Source organism: Channa argus, chromosome 4 (genome assembly GCF_033026475.1).
Source record: "Channa argus isolate prfri chromosome 4, Channa argus male v1.0, whole genome shotgun sequence".
NCBI classification, from domain to species: domain Eukaryota; kingdom Metazoa; phylum Chordata; class Actinopteri; order Anabantiformes; family Channidae; genus Channa; species Channa argus.
Genome location: NC_090200.1, coordinates 29138282 through 29160000, shown reverse-complemented (window position 1 = coordinate 29160000; position 21719 = coordinate 29138282). Strand labels below are relative to the sequence as shown.

The window sequence follows — 21719 nt, the reverse complement described above, 5'->3', positions numbered from 1 at the left end:
CACTGTCTTGAACACCTTTGCTTTCATTCTCGCTGATACTCTTTTATCGCAAAATATACCTGACACTTTTCTCCACCCGTTCCAACCTGCTTGCACTCGCCTCTTCACGTCACGTCTACTGTCAGTCCTACGTTCTTAGCTTTCCTCTTCTCTCTCTGTCTACAAACAAACCTTCCTCCTCTCATTCTTCGACCAACAGTAGGCTTGCATTCTGAGACTGAAGTGGCCTATTGGGATGATATGGTACCATGAGGTCTTTTAGATATGATGGAGCTTGACCCTTTAGAGCTTTATATGTAAGAAGCAGGGTTTTACATTCTGTTCGAGATTTGTTGAGAAGCCAATGGAAAGAAGCTAGTGAAGGCAAAATATGATACAGTCCGCACTTTTGCTGCAAATAGTTTGCTTCATTGAAAGTGACACCTTCTCGCTAAATGTTTGCACCTCAGTGTATTCTACAATGGCATTTTAGTATACTGCATTGACCTTTAAAAGTCATAGGTATCAGATCGGCAACACATCCATGCTTGGAATGGAAAAAATGCAATTACTCTGTCAAATTTTGTGGTTCTCAAACCCACAATTCCTCATAAAGCTTGCTATGGTAAGGCTGTTTTCATACTTATCGACTTTCATAGGTGAAAGTTTTCCTAAGAATAGATCTGTGGAAAAGATGTCGCAGTCAAGAGCTCGTCCGGGATGTGAACCCTGGACCTCTCGCACCCTAAGCGAAAATCATACCCCTAGACCAACGAGCCATATAAAGACAAGCGAATTGCAGAGTTTGTAAACTAATATCCCATTTGTAGACAGAATTTACTCACCTTTAGATTGGCCAATTTGTGTATTGGCAACCTCACTACATTGAAAGTGTTACCATCTATTTTCTTGTATGCATCTCAATGAACTTGAGGAGAGCATTTGAACTCTGTTTTGAGAGAGTATATCTAAAAATCTCCTTTTTGGTCTTCCTTTGGTCTTCGTTCCAACCTGCTTGCACTCGCCTCTTCACGTCACGTCTACTGTCAGTCCTACGTTCTTAGCTTTCCTATTCTCTCTCTGTCTACAAACAAACCTTCCTCCTCTCCTTCTTCGACCAACAGTAGGCTTGCATTCTGAGACTGAAGTGGCCTATTGGCATGATATGGTACCATGAGGTCTTTTAGATATGATGGAGCTTGACCCTTTAGAGCTTTATATGTAAGAAGCAGGGTTTTACATTCTGTTCTAGATTTGTTGAGAAGCCAATGGAAAGAAGCTAGTGAAGGCAATATATGATACAGTCCGCACTTTTGCTGCAAATAGTTTGCTTCATTGAAAGTGACACCTTCTCGCTAAATGTTTGTACCTCAGTGTATTCTACAATGGCATTTTAGTATACTGCTGTGACCTTACTTACTTAGTCAAATTTTGTGGTGCTCAAACCCACAATTCCTCATAAAGCTTGCTATGGTAAGGCTGTTTTCATACTTGTCGACTTTCATAGGTGAAAGTTTTCCTGAGAACAGATCTGTGGAATAGATGTCGCAGTCAAGGGCTCGTCCGGGATTTGAACCTGGGACCTCTCGCACCCAAAGCGAGAATCATACCCCTAGACCAACGAGCCACATAAGGACGAGCAAATTGCAGAGTTTGTGATCTAATACCCCATTTGTAGACAGAATTTACTCACCTTTAGATTGGCCAATTTGTGTATTGGCAACCTCACTACATTGAAAGTGTTACCATCTCTTTTCTTGTATGCATCTCAATGAACTTGAGGAGAGCATTTGAACTCTCTTTTGAGAGAGTATATCTAAAAATCTGCTCTTTGTTCTTCCTCTAGACCTCTTGCCTGGCAGCTCCAACCTCAGCATCCTTCCTTCTGGTGCTCAAACCCACAATTCCTCATAAAGCTTGGTATAGTAAGGCTGTTTTTATACTTGTCGACTTTCGTAGGTGAAAGTCTTCCTAAAAAAGGTCTGTGGAATAGATGTCGCAGTCAAGGGCTCGTCCGGGATTTGAACCCGGGACCTCTCGCACCCAAAGCGAGAATCATACCCCTAGACCAACGAGCCTCGCGTCCAGTGGGTTTGTAATGAGTTCAGCCCTACTATCCAAATGAAGAACAAGAACTTCAGTCATTCTCAAACTGAGAAATTCATGTTTTGTAAATTTCCGACAAAAACATTAATGTGAGGACATACTCCATTGACAGAGAAAGGTTGTGGTTTCCAGATCAGCAAAACACGAGTGAGTGGAATCTTGTCTCGTTCTAGTAACAACTTTCACAGCAACACTTGCATCTGGTCTTGTGGTTACACGTGGAAAGCGTTACATCTTCTCTTCTCATAGACATTGAATTTAGCATTCAGGGCTCGTCCGGAGACTTCTCACACCCTAAGCGAGAATCATTCCCCTAGACCAAGGCTAGTGAAGGCAAAATATGAATTTACAGAATTTACTCACCTTTAGATTGGCCAATTTGTGTTTTGGCAACCTCACTACATTGAAAGTGTTACCATCTCTTTTCTTGTATGCATCTCAATGAACATGAGGAGAGTCGTTGAACTCTCTTTTGAGAGAGTATATCCAAAAATCTCCTCTTTGGTCTTCCTCTAGACCTCTTGCCTGGCAGCTCCAACCTCAGCATCCTTCTACCGACATATTGACAGTCTCTCCTCTGAACATGTCCAAACCACCTCAATCTGGCCTCTCTGACTTTATCTCCAAAACATCTAACATGAGCTGTCCCTCTGATGTACTCATGCCTGATCCCATCCATCCTCGTCACTCCCAATGAGAACCTCAACATCTTAAGCTCTGCTACCTCCAGCTCTGCCTCCTGTCTTTTCTACAGTGCCACTGTCTCTAAGCCGAAAAACATCGCTGGTCTCACCACCGTCTTGAACACCTTTGCTTTCATTCTCGCTGATACTCTTTTATGGCAAAACAAACCTGACACTTGTCTCCACCCGTTCCAACCTGCTTGCACTCGCCTCTTCACGTCACGTCTACTGTCAGTCGTACGTTCTTAGCTTTCCTCTTCTCTCTCTGCCTACAAACAAACCTTCCTCTTCTCCTTCTTCGACCAACAGTAGGCTTGCATTCTGAGACTGAAGTGGCCTATTGGGATGATATGGTACCATGAGGTCTTTTAGATATGATGGAGCTTGACCCTTTAGAGCTTTATATGTAAGAAGCAGGGTTTTACATTCTGTTCGAGATTTGTTGAGAAGCCAATGGAAAGAAGCTAGTGAAGGCAAAATATGATACAGTCCGCACTTTTGCTGCAAATAGTTTGCTTCATTGAAAGTGACACCTTCTCGCTAAATGTTTGCACCTCAGTGTATTCTACAATGGCATTTTATTATACTGCATTGACCTTTAAAAGTCATAGGTATCAGATCGGCAACACATCCATGCTTGGAATGGAAAAAAGGAAGTTACTCTGTCAAATTTTGTGGTGCTCAAACCCACAATTCCTCATAAAGCTTGCTATGGTAAGGCTGTTTTCATACTTGTCGACTTTCATAGGTGAAAGTTTTCCTGAGAACAGATCTGTGGAATAGATGTCGCAGTCAAGGGCTCGTCCGGGATTTGAACCTGGGACCTCTCGCACCCAAAGCGAGAATCATACCCCTAGACCAACGAGCCATTAAAGACAAGCTAATTGCAGAGTTCGTGAACTAATATCCCATTTGTAGACAGAATTTACTCACCTTTAGATTGGCCAATTTGTGTATTGGCAACCTCACTACATTGAAAGTGTTACCATCTCTTTTCTTGTATGCATCTCAATGAACTTGAGGAGAGCATTTGAACTCTCTTTTGAGAGAGTATATCTAAAAATCTCCTCTTTGGTCTTCCTCTAGACCTCTTGCCTGGCAGCTCCAACCTCAGCATCCTTCTACCGACATATTGACAGTCTCTCCTCTTAACATGTCCAAACCACCTCAATCTGGCCTCTCTGACTTTATCTCCAAAACATCTAACATGAGCTGTCCCTCTGATGTACTCATGCCTGATCCTATCCATCCTCGTCACTCCCAATGAGAACCTCAACATCTTAAGCTCTGCTACCTCCAGCTCTGCCTCCTGTCTTTTCTACAGTGTTACTGTCTCTAAGCCGAAAAACATCGCTGGTCTCACCATCGTCTTGAACACCTTTGCTTTCATTCTTGCTGATACTCTTTTATCGCAAAACACACCTGACACTTTTCTCCACCCGTTCCAACCTGCTTGCACTCGCCTCTTCACGTCACGTCTACATTCAGTCCTACGTTCTTAGCTTTCCTTTTCTCTTTCTGCCTACAAACAAACCTTCCTCCTCTCCTTCTTCGACCAACAGTAGGCTTGCATTCTGAGACTGAAGTGGCCTATTGGGATGATATGGTACCATGAGGTCTTTTAGATATGATGGAGCTTGACCCTTTAGAGCTTTATATGTAAGAAGCAGGGTTTTACATTCTGTTCGAGATTTGTTGAGAAGCCAATGGAAAGAAGCTAGTGAAGGCAAAATATGATACAGTCCGCACTTTTGCTGCAAATAGTTTGCTTCATTGAAAGTGACACCTTCTCGCTAAATGTTTGCACCTCAGTGTATTCTACAATGGCATTTTAGTATACTGCATTGACCTTTAAAAGTCATAGGTATCAGATCGGCAACACATCCATGCTTGGAATGGAAAAAACGCAATTACTCTGTCAAATTTTGTGGTTCTCAAACCCACAATTCCTCATAAAGCTTGCTATGGTAAGGCTGTTTTCATACTTATCGACTTTCATAGGTGAAAGTTTTCCTAAGAATAGATCTGTGGAAAAGATGTCGCAGTCAAGAGCTCGTCCGGGATGTGAACCCTGGACCTCTCGCACCCTAAGCGAAAATCATACCCCTAGACCAACGAGCCATATAAAGACAAGCGAATTTAGAGTTTGTAAACTAATATCCCATTTGTAGACAGAATTTACTCACCTTTAGATTGGCCAATTTGTGTATTGGCAACCTCACTACATTGAAAGTGTTACCATCTCTTTTCTTGTATGCATCTCAATGAACTTGAGGAGAGCATTTGAACTCTCTTTTGAGAGAGTATATCTAAAAATCTCCTTTTTGGTCTTCCTCTAGACCTCTTGCCTGGCAGCTCCAACCTCAGCATCCTTCTACCGACATATTGACAGTCTCTCCTCTGAACATGTCCAAACCACCTCAATCTGGCCTCTCTGACTTTATCTCCAAAACATCTAACATGAGCTGTCCCTCTGATGTACTCATGCCTGATCCTATCCATCCTCGTCACTCCCAATGAGAACCTCAACATCTTAAGCTATGCTACCTCCAGCTCTGCCTCCTGTCTTTTCTACAGTGCCACTGTCTCTAAGCCGAAAAACATCGCTGGTCTCACCACTGTCTTGAACACCTTTGCTTTCATTCTCGCTGATACTCTTTTATCGCAAAATATACCTGACACTTTTCTCCACCCGTTCCAACCTGCTTGCACTCGCCTCTTCACGTCACGTCTACTGTCAGTCCTACGTTCTTAGCTTTCGTCTTCTCTCTCTGTCTACAAACAAACCTTCCTCCTCTCATTCTTCGACCAACAGTAGGCTTGCATTCTGAGACTGAAGTGGCCTATTGGGATGATATGGTACCATGAGGTCTTTTAGATATGATGGAGCTTGACCCTTTAGAGCTTTATATGTAAGAAGCAGGGTTTTACATTCTGTTCGAGATTTGTTGAGAAGCCAATGGAAAGAAGCTAGTGAAGGCAAAATATGATACAGTCCGCACTTTTGCTGCAAATAGTTTGCTTCATTGAAAGTGACACCTTCTCGCTAAATGTTTGCACCTCAGTGTATTCTACAATGGCATTTTAGTATACTGCATTGACCTTTAAAAATCATAGGTATCAGATCGGCAACACATCCATGCTTGGAATGGAAAAAATGCAATTACTCTGTCAAATTTTGTGGTTCTCAAACCCACAATTCCTCATAAAGCTTGCTATGGTAAGGCTGTTTTCATACTTATCGACTTTCATAGGTGAAAGTTTTCCTAAGAATAGATCTGTGGAAAAGATGTCGCAGTCAAGAGCTCGTCCGGGATGTGAACCCTGGACCTCTCGCACCCTAAGCGAAAATCATACCCCTAGACCAACGAGCCATATAAAGACAAGCTAATTGCAGAGTTTGTAAACTAATATCCCATTTGTAGACAGAATTTACTCACCTTTAGATTGGCCAATTTGTGTATTGGCAACCTCACTACATTGAAAGTGTTACCATCTCTTTTCTTGTATGCATCTCAATGAACTTGAGGAGAGCATTTGAACTCTGTTTTGAGAGAGTATATCTAAAAATCTCCTTTTTGGTCTTCCTTTGGTCTTCGTTCCAACCTGCTTGCACTCGCCTCTTCACGTCACGTCTACTGTCAGTCCTACGTTCTTAGCTTTCCTATTCTCTCTCTGTCTACAAACAAACCTTCCTCCTCTCATTCTTCGACCAACAGTAGGCTTGCATTCTGAGACTGAAGTGGCCTATTGGCATGATATGGTACCATGAGGTCTTTTAGATATGATGGAGCTTGACCCTTTAGAGCTTTATATGTAAGAAGCAGGGTTTTACATTCTGTTCTAGATTTGTTGAGAAGCCAATGGAAAGAAGCTAGTGAAGGCAATATATGATACAGTCCGCACTTTTGCTGCAAATAGTTTGCTTCATTGAAAGTGACACCTTCTCGCTAAATGTTTGTACCTCAGTGTATTCTACAATGGCATTTTAGTATACTGCTGTGACCTTACTTACTCTGTCAAATTTTGTGGTGCTCAAACCCACAATTCCTCATAAAGCTTGCTATGGTAAGGCTGTTTTCATACTTGTCGACTTTCATAGGTGAAAGTTTTCCTGAGAACAGATCTGTGGAATAGATGTCGCAGTCAAGGGCTCGTCCGGGATTTGAACCTGGGACCTCTCGCACCCAAAGCGAGAATCATACCCCTAGACCAACGAGCCACATAAGGACGAGCAAATTGCAGAGTTTGTGATCTAATACCCCATTTGTAGACAGAATTTACTCACCTTTAGATTGGCCAATTTGTGTATTGGCAACCTCACTACATTGAAAGTGTTACCATCTCTTTTCTTGTATGCATCTCAATGAACTTGAGGAGAGCATTTGAACTCTCTTTTGAGAGAGTATATCTAAAAATCTGCTCTTTGTTCTTCCTCTAGACCTCTTGCCTGGCAGCTCCAACCTCAGCATCCTTCCTTCTGGTGCTCAAACCCACAATTCCTCATAAAGCTTGGTATAGTAAGGCTGTTTTTATACTTGTCGACTTTCGTAGGTGAAAGTCTTCCTAAAAAAGGTCTGTGGAATAGATGTCGCAGTCAAGGGCTCGTCCGGGATTTGAACCCGGGACCTCTCGCACCCAAAGCGAGAATCATACCCCTAGACCAACGAGCCTCGCGTCCAGTGGGTTTGTAATGAGTTCAGCCCTACTATCCAAATGAAGAACAAGAACTTCAGTCATTCTCAAACTGAGAAATTCATGTTTTGTAAATTTCCGACAAAAACATTAATGTGAGGACATACTCCATTGACAGAGAAAGGTTGTGGTTTCCAGATCAGCAAAACACGAGTGAGTGGAATCTTGTCTCGTTCTAGTAACAACTTTCACAGCAACACTTGCATCTGGTCTTGTGGTTACACGTGGAAAGCGTTACATCTTCTCTTCTCATAGACATTGAATTTAGCATTCAGGGCTCGTCCGGAGACTTCTCACACCCTAAGCGAGAATCATTCCCCTAGACCAAGGCTAGTGAAGGCAAAATATGAATTTACAGAATTTACTCACCTTTAGATTGGCCAATTTGTGTTTTGGCAACCTCACTACATTGAAAGTGTTACCATCTCTTTTCTTGTATGCATCTCAATGAACATGAGGAGAGTCGTTGAACTCTCTTTTGAGAGAGTATATCTAAAAATCTCCTCTTTGGTCTTCCTCTAGACCTCTTGCCTGGCAGCTCCAACCTCAGCATCCTTCTACCGACATATTGACAGTCTCTCCTCTGAACATGTCCAAACCACCTCAATCTGGCCTCTCTGACTTTATCTCCAAAACATCTAACATGAGCTGTCCCTCTGATGTACTCATGCCTGATCCCATCCATCCTCGTCACTCCCAATGAGAACCTCAACATCTTAAGCTCTGCTACCTCCAGCTCTGCCTCCTGTCTTTTCTACAGTGCCACTGTCTCTAAGCCGAAAAACATCGCTGGTCTCACCACCGTCTTGAACACCTTTGCTTTCATTCTCGCTGATACTCTTTTATGGCAAAACAAACCTGACACTTGTCTCCACCCGTTCCAACCTGCTTGCACTCGCCTCTTCACGTCACGTCTACTGTCAGTCGTACGTTCTTAGCTTTCCTCTTCTCTCTCTGCCTACAAACAAACCTTCCTCTTCTCCTTCTTCGACCAACAGTAGGCTTGCATTCTGAGACTGAAGTGGCCTATTGGGATGATATGGTACCATGAGGTCTTTTAGATATGATGGAGCTTGACCCTTTAGAGCTTTATATGTAAGAAGCAGGGTTTTACATTCTGTTCTAGATTTGTTGAGAAGCCAATGGAAAGAAGCTAGTGAAGGCAAAATATGATACAGTCAGCACTTTTGCTGAAAATAGTTTGCTTCATTGAAAGTGACACCTTCTCGCTAAATGTTTGCACCTCAGTGTATTCTACAATGGCATTTTAGTATACTGCATTGACCTTTAAAAGTCATAGGTATCAGATCGGCAACACATCCATGCTTGGAATGGAAAAAATGCAATTACTCTGTCAAATTTTGTGGTGCTCAAACCCACAATTCCTCATAAAGCTTGGTATAGTAAGGCTGTTTTTATACTTGTCGACTTTCGTAGGTGAAAGTCTTCCTAAAAAAGGTCTGTGGAATAGATGTCGCAGTCAAGGGCTCGTCTGGGATTTGAACCCGGGACCTCTCGCACCCAAAGCGAGAATCCTACCCCTAGACCAACGAGCCTCGCGTCCAGTGGGCTTGTAATGAGTTCAGCCCTACTATCCAAATGAAGAACAAGAACTTCAGTCATTCTCAAACTGAGAAATTCATGTTGTGTAAATTTCCGACAAAAACATTAATGTGAGGACATACTCCATTGACAGAGAAAGGTTGTGGTTTCCAGATCAGCAAAACACGAGTGAGTGGAATCTTGTCTCGTTCTAGTAACAACTTTCACAGCAACACTTGCATCTGGTCTTGTGGTTACACGTGGAAAGCGTTACATCTTCTCTTCTCATAGACATTGAATTTAGCATTCAGGGCTCGTCCGGAGACTTCTCACACCCTAAGCGAGAATCATTCCCCTAGACCAAGGCTAGTGAAGGCAAAATATGAATTTACAGAATTTACTCACCTTTAGATTGGCCAATTTGTGTTTTAGCAACCTCACTACATTGAAAGTGTTACCATCTCTTTTCTTGTATGCATCTCAATGAACTTGAGGAGAGCATTTGAACTCTCTTTTGAGAGAGTATATCCAAAAATCTCCTCTTTGTTCTTCCTCTAGACCTCTTGCCTCGCAGCTCCAACCTCAGCATCCTTCTACCGACATATTGACAGTCTCTCCTCTTAACATGTCCAAACCACCTCAATCTGGCCTCTCTGACTTTATCTCCAAAACATCTAACATGAGCTGTCCCTCTGATGTACTCATGCCTGATCCTATCCATCCTCGTCACTCCCAATGAGAACCTCAACATCTTAAGCTCTGCTACCTCCAGCTCTGCCTCCTGTCTTTTCTACAGTGCCACTGTCTCTAAGCCGAAAAACATCGCTGGTCTCACCACCGTCTTGAACACCTTTGCTTTCATTCTCGCTGATACTCTTTTATCGCAAAACACACCTGACACTTGTCTCCACCCGTTCCAACCTGCTTGCACTCGCCTCTTCACGTCACGTCTACATTCAGTCCTACGTTCTTAGCTTTCCTTTTCTCTTTCTGCCTACAAACAAACCTTCCTCCTCTCCTTCTTCGACCAACAGTAGGCTTGCATTCTGAGACTGAAGTGGCCTATTGGGATGATATGGTACCATGAGGTCTTTTAGATATGATGGAGCTTGACCCTTTAGAGCTTTATATGTAAGAAGCAGGGTTTTACATTCTGTTCGAGATTTGTTGAGAAGCCAATGGAAAGAAGCTAGTGAAGGCAAAATATGACACAGTCCGCACTTTTGCTGCAAATAGTTTGCTTCATTGAAAGTGACACCTTCTCGCTAAATGTTTGCACCTCAGTGTATTCTACAATGGCATTTTAGTATACTGCATTGACCTTTAAAAGTCATAGGTATCAGATCGGCAACACATCCATGCTTGGAATGGAAAAAATGCAATTATTCTGTCAAATTTTGTGGTGCTCAAACCCACAATTCCTCATAAAGCTTGCTATGGTAAGGCTGTTTTCATACTTGTCGACTTTCATAGGTGAAAGTTTTCCTGAGAACAGATCTGTGGAATAGATGTCGCAGTCAAGGGCTCGTCCGGGATTTCAACCCGGGACCTCTCGCACCCAAAGCGAGAATCATACCCCTAGACCAACCAGCCATATAAAGACGAGAGAATTGCAGAGTTTGTGATCTAATACCCCATTTGTAGACAGAATTTACTCACCTTTAGATTGGCCAATTTGTGTATTGGCAACCTCACTACATTGAAAGTGTTACCATCTCTTTTCTTGTATGCATCTCAATGAACTTGAGGAGAGCATTTTAACTCTCTTTTGAGAGAGTATATCCAAAAATGTCCTCTTCGTTCTTCGTTTAGACCTCTTGCCTGGCAGCTCCAACCTCAGCATCCTTCTACCGACATATTGACAGTCTCTCCTCTGAACATGTCCAAACCACCTCAATCTGGCCTCTCTGACTTTATCTCCAAAACATCTAACATGAGCTGTCCCTCTGATGTACTCATGCCTGATCCTATCCATCCTCGTCACTCCCAATGAGAACCTCAACATCTTAAGCTATGCTACCTCCAGCTCTGCCTCCTGTCTTTTCTACAGTGCCACTGTCTCTAAGCCGAAAAACATCGCTGGTCTCACCACTGTCTTGAACACCTTTGCTTTCATTCTCGCTGATACTCTTTTATCGCAAAATATACCTGACACTTTTCTCCACCCGTTCCAACCTGCTTGCACTCGCCTCTTCACGTCACGTCTACTGTCAGTCCTACGTTCTTAGCTTTCCTATTCTCTCTCTGTCTACAAACAAACCTTCCTCCTCTCATTCTTCGACCAACAGTAGGCTTGCATTCTGAGACTGAAGTGGCCTATTGGCATGATATGGTACCATGAGGTCTTTTAGATATGATGGAGCTTGACCCTTTAGAGCTTTATATGTAAGAAGCAGGGTTTTACATTCTGTTCTAGATTTGTTGAGAAGCCAATGGAAAGAAGCTAGTGAAGGCAATATATGATACAGTCCGCACTTTTGCTGCAAATAGTTTGCTTCATTGAAAGTGACACCTTCTCGCTAAATGTTTGTACCTCAGTGTATTCTACAATGGCATTTTAGTATACTGCTGTGACCTTACTTACTTAGTCAAATTTTGTGGTGCTCAAACCCACAATTCCTCATAAAGCTTGCTATGGTAAGGCTGTTTTCATACTTGTCGACTTTCATAGGTGAAAGTTTTCCTGAGAACAGATCTGTGGAATAGATGTCGCAGTCAAGGGATCGTCCGGGATTTGAACCTGGGACCTCTCGCACCCAAAGCGAGAATCATACCCCTAGACCAACGAGCCACATAAGGACGAGCGAATTGCAGAGTTTGTGATCTAATACCCCATTTGTAGACAGAATTTACTCACCTTTAGATTGGCCAATTTGTGTATTGGCAACCTCACTACATTGAAAGTGTTACCATCTCTTTTCTTGTATGCATCTCAATGAACTTGAGGAGAGCATTTGAACTCTCTTTTGAGAGAGTATATCTAAAAATCTGCTCTTTGTTCTTCCTCTAGACCTCTTGCCTGGCAGCTCCAACCTCAGCATCCTTCCTTCTGGTGCTCAAACCCACAATTCCTCATAAAGCTTGGTATAGTAAGGCTGTTTTTATACTTGTCGACCTTCGTAGGTGAAAGTCTTCCTAAAAAAGGTCTGTGGAATAGATGTCGCAGTCAAGGGCTCGTCCGGGATTTGAACCCCGGACCTCTCGCACCCAAAGCGAGAATCATACCCCTAGACCAACGAGCCTCGCGTCCAGTGGGTTTGTAATGAGTTCAGCCCTACTATCCAAATGAAGAACAAGAACTTCAGTCATTCTCAAACTGAGAAATTCATGTTTTGTAAATTTCCGACAAAAACATTAATGTGAGGACATACTCCATTGACAGAGAAAGGTTGTGGTTTCCAGATCAGCAAAACACGAGTGAGTGGAATCTTGTCTCGTTCTAGTAACAACTTTCACAGCAACACTTGCATCTGGTCTTGTGGTTACACGTGGAAAGCGTTACATCTTCTCTTCTCATAGACATTGAATTTAGCATTCAGGGCTCGTCCGGAGACTTCTCACACCCTAAGCGAGAATCATTCCCCTAGACCAAGGCTAGTGAAGGCAAAATATGAATTTACAGAATTTACTCACCTTTAGATTGGCCAATTTGTGTTTTGGCAACCTCACTACATTGAAAGTGTTACCATCTCTTTTCTTGTATGCATCTCAATGAACATGAGGAGAGTATTTGAACTCTCTTTTGAGAGAGTATATCCAAAAATCTCCTCTTTGGTCTTCCTCTAGACCTCTTGCCTGGCAGCTCCAACCTCAGCATCCTTCTACCGACATATTGACAGTCTCTCCTCTGAACATGTCCAAACCACCTCAATCTGGCCTCTCTGACTTTATCTCCAAAACATCTAACATGAGCTGTCCCTCTGATGTACTCATGCCTGATCCCATCCATCCTCGTCACTCCCAATGAGAACCTCAACATCTTAAGCTCTGCTACCTCCAGCTCTGCCTCCTGTCTTTTCTACAGTGCCACTGTCTCTAAGCCGAAAAACATCGCTGGTCTCACCACCGTCTTGAACACCTTTGCTTTCATTCTCGCTGATACTCTTTTATGGCAAAACAAACCTGACACTTGTCTCCACCCGTTCCAACCTGCTTGCACTCGCCTCTTCACGTCACGTCTACTGTCAGTCGTACGTTCTTAGCTTTCCTCTTCTCTCTCTGCCTACAAACAAACCTTCCTCTTCTCCTTCTTCGACCAACAGTAGGCTTGCATTCTGAGACTGAAGTGGCCTATTGGGATGATATGGTACCATGAGGTCTTTTAGATATGATGGAGCTTGACCCTTTAGAGCTTTATATGTAAGAAGCAGGGTTTTACATTCTGTTCTAGATTTGTTGAGAAGCCAATGGAAAGAAGCTAGTGAAGGCAAAATATGATACAGTCCGCACTTTTGCTGCAAATAGTTTGCTTCATTGAAAGTGACACCTTCTCGCTAAATGTTTGCACCTCAGTGTATTCTACAATGGCATTTTATTATACTGCATTGACCTTTAAAAGTCATAGGTATCAGATCGGCAACACATCCATGCTTGGAATGGAAAAAAGGAAGTTACTCTGTCAAATTTTGTGGTGCTCAAACCCACAATTCCTCATAAAGCTTGCTATGGTAAGGCTGTTTTCATACTTGTCGACTTTCATAGGTGAAAGTTTTCCTGAGAACAGATCTGTGGAATAGATGTCGCAGTCAAGGGCTCGTCCGGGATTTGAACCCGGGACCTCTCGCACCCAAAGCGAGAATCATACCCCTAGACCAACGAGCCATTAAAGACAAGCTAATTGCAGAGTTCGTGAACTAATATCCCATTTGTAGACAGAATTTACTCACCTTTAGATTGGCCAATTTGTGTATTGGCAACCTCACTACATTGAAAGTGTTACCATCTCTTTTCTTGTATGCATCTCAATGAACTTGAGGAGAGCATTTGAACTCTCTTTTGAGAGAATATATCTAAAAATCTCCTCTTTGGTCTTCCTCTAGACCTCTTGCCTGGCAGCTCCAACCTCAGCATCCTTCTACCGACATATTGACAGTCTCTCCTCTTAACATGTCCAAACCACCTCAATCTGGCCTCTCTGACTTTATCTCCAAAACATCTAACATGAGCTGTCCCTCTGATGTACTCATGCCTGATCCTATCCATCCTCGTCACTCCCAATGAGAACCTCAACATCTTAAGCTCTGCTACCTCCAGCTCTGCCTCCTGTCTTTTCTACAGTGTTACTGTCTCTAAGCCGAAAAACATCGCTGGTCTCACCACTGTCTTGAACACCTTTGCTTTCATTCTCGCTGATACTCTTTTATCGCAAAACACACCTGACACTTTTCTCCACCCGTTCCAACCTGCTTGCACTCGCCTCTTCACGTCACGTCTACATTCAGTCCTACGTTCTTAGCTTTCCTTTTCTCTTTCTGCCTACAAACAAACCTTCCTCCTCTCCTTCTTCGACCAACGGTAGGCTTGCATTCTGAGACTGAAGTGGCCTATTGGGATGATATGGTACCATGAGGTCTTTTAGATATGATGGAGCTTGACCCTTTAGAGCTTTATATGTAAGAAGCAGGGTTTTACATTCTGTTCGAGATTTGTTGAGAAGCCAATGGAAAGAAGCTAGTGAAGGCAAAATATGACACAGTCCGCACTTTTGCTGCAAATAGTTTGCTTCATTGAAAGTGACACCTTCTCGCTAAATGTTTGCACCTCAGTGTATTCTACAATGGCATTTTAGTATACTGCATTGACCTTTAAAAGTCATAGGTATCAGATCGGCAACACATCCATGCTTGGAATGGAAAAAATGCAATTATTCTGTCAAATTTTGTGGTGCTCAAACCCACAATTCCTCATAAAGCTTGCTATGGTAAGGCTGTTTTCATACTTGTCGACTTTCATAGGTGAAAGTTTTCCTGAGAACAGATCTGTGGAATAGATGTCGCAGTCAAGGGCTCGTCCGGGATTTCAACCCGGGACCTCTCGCACCCAAAGCGAGAATCATACCCCTAGACCAACCAGCCATATAAAGACGAGAGAATTGCAGAGTTTGTGATCTAATACCCCATTTGTAGACAGAATTTACTCACCTTTAGATTGGCCAATTTGTGTATTGGCAACCTCACTACATTGAAAGTGTTACCATCTCTTTTCTTGTATGCATCTCAATGAACTTGAGGAGAGCATTTTAACTCTCTTTTGAGAGAGTATATCCAAAAATGTCCTCTTCGTTCTTCGTTTAGACCTCTTGCCTGGCAGCTCCAACCTCAGCATCCTTCTACCGACATATTGACAGTCTCTCCTCTGAACATGTCCAAACCACCTCAATCTGGCCTCTCTGACTTTATCTCCAAAACATCTAACATGAGCTGTCCCTCTGATGTACTCATGCCTGATCCTATCCATCCTCGTCACTCCCAATGAGAACCTCAACATCTTAAGCTATGCTACCTCCAGCTCTGCCTCCTGTCTTTTCTACAGTGCCACTGTCTCTAAGCCGAAAAACATCGCTGGTCTCACCACTGTCTTGAACACCTTTGCTTTCATTCTCGCTGATACTCTTTTATCGCAAAATATACCTGACACTTTTCTCCACCCGTTCCAACCTGCTTGCACTCGCCTCTTCACGTCACGTCTACTGTCAGTCCTACGTTCTTAGCTTTCCTATTCTCTCTCTGTCTACAAACAAACCTTCCTCCTCTCATTCTTCGACCAACAGTAGGCTTGCATTCTGAGACTGAAGTGGCCTATTGGCATGATATGGTACCATGAGGTCTTTTAGATATGATGGAGCTTGACCCTTTAGAGCTTTATATGTAAGAAGCAGGGTTTTACATTCTGTTCTAGATTTGTTGAGAAGCCAATGGAAAGAAGCTAGTGAAGGCAATATATGATACAGTCCGCACTTTTGCTGCAAATAGTTTGCTTCATTGAAAGTGACACCTTCTCGCTAAATGTTTGTACCTCAGTGTATTCTACAATGGCATTTTAGTATACTGCTGTGACCTTACTTACTTAGTCAAATTTTGTGGTGCTCAAACCCACAATTCCTCATAAAGCTTGCTATGGTAAGGCTGTTTTCATACTTGTCGACTTTCATAGGTGAAAGTTTTCCTGAGAACAGATCTGTGGAATAGATGTCGCAGTCAAGGGATCGTCCGGGATTTGAACCTGGGACCTCTCGCACCCAAAGCGAGAATCATACCCCTAGACCAACGAGCCACATAAGGACGAGCGAATTGCAGAGTTTGTGATCTAATACCCCATTTGTAGACAGAATTTACTCACCTTTAGATTGGCCAATTTGTGTATTGGCAACCTCACTACATTGAAAGTGTTACCATCTCTTTTCTTGTATGCATCTCAATGAACTTGAGGAGAGCATTTGAACTCTCTTTTGAGAGAGTATATCTAAAAATCTGCTCTTTGTTCTTCCTCTAGACCTCTTGCCTGGCAGCTCCAACCTCAGCATCCTTCCTTCTGGTGCTCAAACCCACAATTCCTCATAAAGCTTGGTATAGTAAGGCTGTTTTTATACTTGTCGACCTTCGTAGGTGAAAGTCTTCCTAAAAAAGGTCTGTGGAATAGATGTCGCAGTCAAGGGCTCGTCCGGGATTTGAACCCCGGACCTCTCGCACCCAAAGCGAGAATCATACCCCTAGACCAACGAGCCTCGCGTCCAGTGGGTTTGTAATGAGTTCAGCCCTACTATCCAAATGAAGAACAAGAACTTCAGTCATTCTCAAACTGAGAAATTCATGTTTTGTAAATTTCCGACAAAAACATTAATGTGAGGACATACTCCATTGACAGAGAAAGGTTGTGGTTTCCAGATCAGCAAAACACGAGTGAGTGGAATCTTGTCTCGTTCTAGTAACAACTTTCACAGCAACACTTGCATCTGGTCTTGTGGTTACACGTGGAAAGCGTTACATCTTCTCTTCTCATAGACATTGAATTTAGCATTCAGGGCTCGTCCGGAGACTTCTCACACCCTAAGCGAGAATCATTCCCCTAGACCAAGGCTAGTGAAGGCAAAATATGAATTTACAGAATTTACTCACCTTTAGATTGGCCAATTTGTGTTTTGGCAACCTCACTACATTGAAAGTGTTACCATCTCTTTTCTTGTATGCATCTCAATGAACATGAGGAGAGTATTTGAACTCTCTTTTGAGAGAGTATATCCAAAAATCTCCTCTTTGGTCTTCCTCTAGACCTCTTGCCTGGCAGCTCCAACCTCAGCATCCTTCTACCGACATATTGACAGTCTCTCCTCTGAACATGTCCAAACCACCTCAATCTGGCCTCTCTGACTTTATCTCCAAAACATCTAACATGAGCTGTCCCTCTGATGTACTCATGCCTGATCCCATCCATCCTCGTCACTCCCAATGAGAACCTCAACATCTTAAGCTCTGCTACCTCCAGCTCTGCCTCCTGTCTTTTCTACAGTGCCACTGTCTCTAAGCCGAAAAACATCGCTGGTCTCACCACCGTCTTGAACACCTTTGCTTTCATTCTCGCTGATACTCTTTTATGGCAAAACAAACCTGACACTTGTCTCCACCCGTTCCAACCTGCTTGCACTCGCCTCTTCACGTCACGTCTACTGTCAGTCGTACGTTCTTAGCTTTCCTCTTCTCTCTCTGCCTACAAACAAACCTTCCTCTTCTCCTTCTTCGACCAACAGTAGGCTTGCATTCTGAGACTGAAGTGGCCTATTGGGATGATATGGTACCATGAGGTCTTTTAGATATGATGGAGCTTGACCCTTTAGAGCTTTATATGTAAGAAGCAGGGTTTTACATTCTGTTCTAGATTTGTTGAGAAGCCAATGGAAAGAAGCTAGTGAAGGCAAAATATGATACAGTCCGCACTTTTGCTGCAAATAGTTTGCTTCATTGAAAGTGACACCTTCTCGCTAAATGTTTGCACCTCAGTGTATTCTACAATGGCATTTTATTATACTGCATTGACCTTTAAAAGTCATAGGTATCAGATCGGCAACACATCCATGCTTGGAATGGAAAAAAGGAAGTTACTCTGTCAAATTTTGTGGTGCTCAAACCCACAATTCCTCATAAAGCTTGCTATGGTAAGGCTGTTTTCATACTTGTCGACTTTCATAGGTGAAAGTTTTCCTGAGAACAGATCTGTGGAATAGATGTCGCAGTCAAGGGCTCGTCCGGGATTTGAACCCGGGACCTCTCGCACCCAAAGCGAGAATCATACCCCTAGACCAACGAGCCATTAAAGACAAGCTAATTGCAGAGTTCGTGAACTAATATCCCATTTGTAGACAGAATTTACTCACCTTTAGATTGGCCAATTTGTGTATTGGCAACCTCACTACATTGAAAGTGTTACCATCTCTTTTCTTGTATGCATCTCAATGAACTTGAGGAGAGCATTTGAACTCTCTTTTGAGAGAATATATCTAAAAATCTCCTCTTTGGTCTTCCTCTAGACCTCTTGCCTGGCAGCTCCAACCTCAGCATCCTTCTACCGACATATTGACAGTCTCTCCTCTTAACATGTCCAAACCACCTCAATCTGGCCTCTCTGACTTTATCTCCAAAACATCTAACATGAGCTGTCCCTCTGATGTACTCATGCCTGATCCTATCCATCCTCGTCACTCCCAATGAGAACCTCAACATCTTAAGCTCTGCTACCTCCAGCTCTGCCTCCTGTCTTTTCTACAGTGTTACTGTCTCTAAGCCGAAAAACATCGCTGGTCTCACCACTGTCTTGAACACCTTTGCTTTCATTCTCGCTGATACTCTTTTATCGCAAAACACACCTGACACTTTTCTCCACCCGTTCCAACCTGCTTGCACTCGCCTCTTCACGTCACGTCTACATTCAGTCCTACGTTCTTAGCTTTCCTTTTCTCTTTCTGCCTACAAACAAACCTTCCTCCTCTCCTTCTTCGACCAACGGTAGGCTTGCATTCTGAGACTGAAGTGGCCTATTGGGATGATATGGTACCATGAGGTCTTTTAGATATGATGGAGCTTGACCCTTTAGAGCTTTATATGTAAGAAGCAGGGTTTTACATTCTGTTCTAGATTTGTTGAGAAGCCAATGGAAAGAAGCTAGTGAAGGCAAAATATGATACAGTCAGCACTTTTGCTGAAAATAGTTTGCTTCATTGAAAGTGACACCTTCTCGCTAAATGTTTGCACCTCAGTGTATTCTACAATGGCATTTTAGTATACTGCATTGACCTTTAAAAGTCATAGGTATCAGATCGGCAACACATCCATGCTTGGAATGGAAAAAATGCAATTACTCTGTCAAATTTTGTGGTGCTCAAACCCACAATTCCTCATAAAGCTTGGTATGGTTAGGCTGTTTTCATACTTGTCGACTTTCATAGGTGAAAGTTTTCCTGAGAACAGATCTGTGGAATAGATGTCGCAGTCAAGGGCTCGTCCGGGATTTGAACCCGGGACCTCTCGCACCCAAAGCGAGAATCATACCCCTAGACCAACGAGCCATATAAAGACGAGAGAATTGCAGAGTTTGTGATCTAATACCCCATTTGTAGACAGAATTTACTCACTTTTAGATTGGCCAATTTGTGTATTGGCAACCTCACTACATTGAAAGTGTTACCATCTCTTTTCTTGTATGCATCTCAATGAACTTGAGGAGAGCATTTGAACTCTCTTTTGAGAGAGTATATCCAAAAATGTCCTCTTCGTTCTTCCTTTAGACCTCTTGCCTCGCAGCTCCAACCTCAGCATCCTTCTACCGACATATTGACAGTCTCTCCTCTGAACATGTCCAAACTACCTCAATCTGGCCTCTCTGACTTTATCTCCAAAACATCTAACATGAGCTGTCCCTCTGATGTACTCATGCCTGATCCCATCCATCCTCGTCACTCCCAATGAGAACCTCAACATCTTAAGCTCTGCTACCTCCAGCTCTGCCTCCTGTCTTTTCTACAGTGCCACTGTCTCTAAGCCGAAAAACATCGCTGGTCTCACCACTGTCTTGAACACCTTTGCTTTCATTCTCGCTGATACTCTTTTATCGCAAAACACACCTGACCCTTTTCTCCACCCGTTCCAACCTGCTTGCACTCGCCTCTTCACGTCACGTCTACTGTCAGTCCTACGTTCTTAGCTTTCCTCTTCTCTCTCTGTCTACAAACAAACCTTCCTCCTCTCCTTCTTCGACCAACAGTAGGCTTGCATTCTGAGACTGAAGTGGCCTATTGGGATGATATGGTACCATGAGGTCTTTTAGATATGATGGAGCTTGACCCTTTAGAGCTTTATATGTAAGAAGCAGGGTTTTGCATTCTGTTCTAGATTTGTTGAGAAGCCATTGGCAAGAAGCTAGTGAAGGCAAAATATGATACAGTCAGCACTTTTGCTGCAAATAGTTTGCTTTATTGAAAGTGACACCTTCTCGCTAAATGTTTGCACCTCAGTGTATTCTTCAATGGCATTTTAGTATACTGCATTGACCTTTAAAAGTCATAGGTATCAGATCGGCAACACATCCATGCTTGGAATGGAAAACATGCAATTACTCTGTCAAATTTCGTGGTGCTCAAACCCACAATTCCTCATAAAGCTTGGTATAGTAAGGCTGTTTTTCTACTTGTCGACTTTCGTAGGTGAAAGTCTTCCTAAAAAGGGTTTGTGGAATAGATGTCGCAGTCAAGCACTCGTCCGGAATTTGAACCCAGGACCTCTCGCACCCAAAGCGAGAATCATACCCCTAGACCAACGAGCCTCGTGTCCGGTGGTTTTGTATTGAGTTCAGCCGGTTCAGCAAAACACGAGTGAGTGGAATCTTGTCTCGTCTAGTAACAACTTTCACAGCAAAACTTGCATCTGGTCTTGTGGTTACACGTGGAAAGCGTTACATCCTCTCTTCTCATAGACATTGAATTTAGCATTCAGGGCTCGTCCGGAGACCTCTCACACCCTAAGCGAAAATCATTCCCCTAGACCAAGGCTAGTGAAGGCAAAATATGATACAGTCAGCTCTTGACTTTTGAAAGTCGGGTTTTCCAAATCGGCAAAACATCAATAACATCATTAATAACATCATTACTTGGCATCTTGTGTCGTGTACTAACTAAAGTTTCCTGTGTTTGCACAAGGAAAAAATGTACTTACTCTGACAAAGTTTGTGGTGCTCAAACCCACAATTCCTCATAAAGCTTGCTATGGTAAGGCTGTTTTCATACTTGTCGACTTTCATAGGTGAAAGTTTTCCTGAAAAGGGTCTGTGGAATAGATGTCGCAGTCAAGGGCTCGTCCGGGATTTGAACCCGGGACCTCTCGCACCCGAAGCGAGAATCATACCCCTAGACCAACGAGTCATATAAAGAGAAGGGAATTGCAGAGTTTGTAAACTAATATCCCATTTGTAGACAGAATTTACTCACCTTTAGATTGGCCAATTTGTGTATTGGCAACTTCACTACATTGAAAGTGTTACCATCTCTTTTCTTGTATGCATCTCAATGAACTTGAGGAGAGCATTTGAACTCTCTTTTGAGAGAGTATGTCCAAAAAGCTCCTCTTTGTTCTTCCTCTAGACCTCTTGCCTGGCAGCTCCAACCTCAGCATCCTTCTACCGACATATTGACAGTCTCTCCTCTGAACATGTCCAAACCACCTCAATCTGGCC

General features: G+C 43.0%; 12 non-coding genes across 12 annotated transcripts; all 12 read right to left on the bottom strand.

The window, feature by feature from the left end:
- Nucleotides 1-1534: 1534 nt before the first annotated feature.
- trnap-ugg (transfer RNA proline (anticodon UGG)) lies at nucleotides 1535-1606 on the bottom strand. Its single transcript has one exon. It is a non-coding gene; the product is annotated as a tRNA-Pro (tRNA).
- Nucleotides 1607-1985: 379 nt separating this feature from the next.
- Nucleotides 1986-2057, bottom strand: trnap-ugg (transfer RNA proline (anticodon UGG)). Its single transcript has one exon. It is a non-coding gene; the product is annotated as a tRNA-Pro (tRNA).
- A 1507-nt stretch (nucleotides 2058-3564) lies between these two features.
- trnap-ugg (transfer RNA proline (anticodon UGG)) lies at nucleotides 3565-3636 on the bottom strand. The gene has a single exon. It is a non-coding gene; the product is annotated as a tRNA-Pro (tRNA).
- A 3282-nt stretch (nucleotides 3637-6918) lies between these two features.
- trnap-ugg (transfer RNA proline (anticodon UGG)) lies at nucleotides 6919-6990 on the bottom strand. Its single transcript has one exon. It is a non-coding gene; the product is annotated as a tRNA-Pro (tRNA).
- A 379-nt stretch (nucleotides 6991-7369) lies between these two features.
- On the bottom strand, nucleotides 7370-7441 carry trnap-ugg (transfer RNA proline (anticodon UGG)). Its single transcript has one exon. It is a non-coding gene; the product is annotated as a tRNA-Pro (tRNA).
- A 1506-nt stretch (nucleotides 7442-8947) lies between these two features.
- trnap-ugg (transfer RNA proline (anticodon UGG)) lies at nucleotides 8948-9019 on the bottom strand. Its single transcript has one exon. It is a non-coding gene; the product is annotated as a tRNA-Pro (tRNA).
- A 3156-nt stretch (nucleotides 9020-12175) lies between these two features.
- trnap-ugg (transfer RNA proline (anticodon UGG)) lies at nucleotides 12176-12247 on the bottom strand. Its single transcript has one exon. It is a non-coding gene; the product is annotated as a tRNA-Pro (tRNA).
- Nucleotides 12248-13754: 1507 nt separating this feature from the next.
- On the bottom strand, nucleotides 13755-13826 carry trnap-ugg (transfer RNA proline (anticodon UGG)). Its single transcript has one exon. It is a non-coding gene; the product is annotated as a tRNA-Pro (tRNA).
- Nucleotides 13827-16656: 2830 nt separating this feature from the next.
- trnap-ugg (transfer RNA proline (anticodon UGG)) lies at nucleotides 16657-16728 on the bottom strand. The gene has a single exon. It is a non-coding gene; the product is annotated as a tRNA-Pro (tRNA).
- Nucleotides 16729-18235: 1507 nt separating this feature from the next.
- Nucleotides 18236-18307, bottom strand: trnap-ugg (transfer RNA proline (anticodon UGG)). The gene has a single exon. It is a non-coding gene; the product is annotated as a tRNA-Pro (tRNA).
- A 1181-nt stretch (nucleotides 18308-19488) lies between these two features.
- On the bottom strand, nucleotides 19489-19560 carry trnap-ugg (transfer RNA proline (anticodon UGG)). The gene has a single exon. It is a non-coding gene; the product is annotated as a tRNA-Pro (tRNA).
- A 1776-nt stretch (nucleotides 19561-21336) lies between these two features.
- Nucleotides 21337-21408, bottom strand: trnap-cgg (transfer RNA proline (anticodon CGG)). Its single transcript has one exon. It is a non-coding gene; the product is annotated as a tRNA-Pro (tRNA).
- Between the last annotated feature and the right edge of the window lie 311 nt (nucleotides 21409-21719).